Source organism: Capsella rubella, unplaced genomic scaffold, assembly GCF_000375325.1.
Source record: "Capsella rubella cultivar Monte Gargano unplaced genomic scaffold, Caprub1_0 scaffold_6, whole genome shotgun sequence".
NCBI classification, from domain to species: Eukaryota; Viridiplantae; Streptophyta; class Magnoliopsida; order Brassicales; family Brassicaceae; genus Capsella; species Capsella rubella.
Window position 1 is genome coordinate 10,914,408 of NW_006238918.1, and position 1,682 is coordinate 10,916,089.

A 1,682-nucleotide genomic window follows, 5' to 3' on the forward strand; every position below is an offset into this window, starting at 1 on the left:
GGCATGAATTTTCTCGTTTTTTGGTTATGTGTAGACAATGTTTGTTTTATGTAATCCATATTTCTAGATTATTATGATAACTCAGCCATAACATATATGTAACTCAGCCGTAAAGCGACCTTTCGTCTTCTTTAATATGATAACTCAGCCGTAACATAACTCAGCATACGGAATATACTCATGTTATGTTACAGATAACTCAGCCGTAACGCGACCTTTCGTCTTCTTTAATATGATAACTCAGCCGTAACATAACTCAGCATACGGAATATACTCATGTTATGTTACAGATAACTCAGCCGTAACGCGACCTTTCGTCTTCGTTTCCCGTACGATAAATCAGCCATTACATTAACCAACGCAACTTTCCGTCTTCTTCCTTTATCTCTCTCATCTGATCCTCCCTTTATATATCAGTTTTCTTTTACCAAAATTTCATTCTTTTTCTCGTTCATTTCAACTTTCATCAATATGGAAGACATTCCTCATATGCCAGGACATGTTTTTACAGAGATTAACGCGATTCTTGCCGGACCTGGTCGGGATGATCTTCCCGTTCTATACCCTGGTCCGGGTTTATATGATGCTTTCGTTGACAAAAGAACAACGAGATGGAGAGAATACCATTTTGTAATGGGTGATGCGATCGAGCCTATAATTTGTCAGAACTGGCACCACGAGTGGCCGACTTATCGCTTGATTCCCCTCCACTTTAAGATACTTTGGTTTAAGATGCTACTGGTAAGCAACACGATAAAAGCATTTTTATTCATATGGTTATTTTCGTCTTCGCCTAATTTTTTTCCTCTTATGTAGCGCCAATTCAACTGGGATCCAAGGCAAACGTTACTCATTTGGACACACTTTAATAAAGATGCGCATTGCATTTTCATGTCGAATATGCGTAGGATTAGGACGTGCTGGATCCGAGGTAAAGATAAGCCCGAGTGGTTGAAGCCAATGGTTTGGGAGAAAATTGTCCATATGTTCCAACAACTTGGTATGGACGATCTTTGCTGGGACTATTTTTGCTGAACTTCTACAGTTATTTGCTTTTGAATGTTTTCAATGTTGTTTCCTATGTGTTCTCAATCTCTCTGCTTTTGAATATTGTTTGTGCTTTCTGAACTTCTTTTGGACTTCTTTGTAATCCCAAACATATATCTTATCTTTTGAATCAATTTTTCTTCATTTTAGCCATTTTAACAGACATATAACTCAGTAGTAATGTTATCAATAACTCAGCCGTAACGGAATCACGAAAATAATAGGTTATTGATAACTCAGCCATAATGATATCCATAACTCAGCCATAACATAGTATAAGTCAGCCATACCCCAAATATGCGTTATGTCAATTTCTTGTTATAACTCAGCCGTAACGGAATCATTTAATTAATAGGTTACTGATAACTCAGCCGCAATGTTATCTATAACTCAGCCGTAATGTTATCTATAACTCAGCCATAACGTAGTATAAGTCAGCCATACCCTAAATATGCGTTATCTCAATTTTTAGTTATAATCAAGTTATGAAATCACTTAAATCACATAAATATTAGGTTTAAATATGATACAATCATGTTACCATATTATTCCCTATTATTCATCAATAATTTAGACTTTGTTGGTAACATTTCGAAACTATCACACAAGAACAAGTTTCTAGTCATAACCAACAC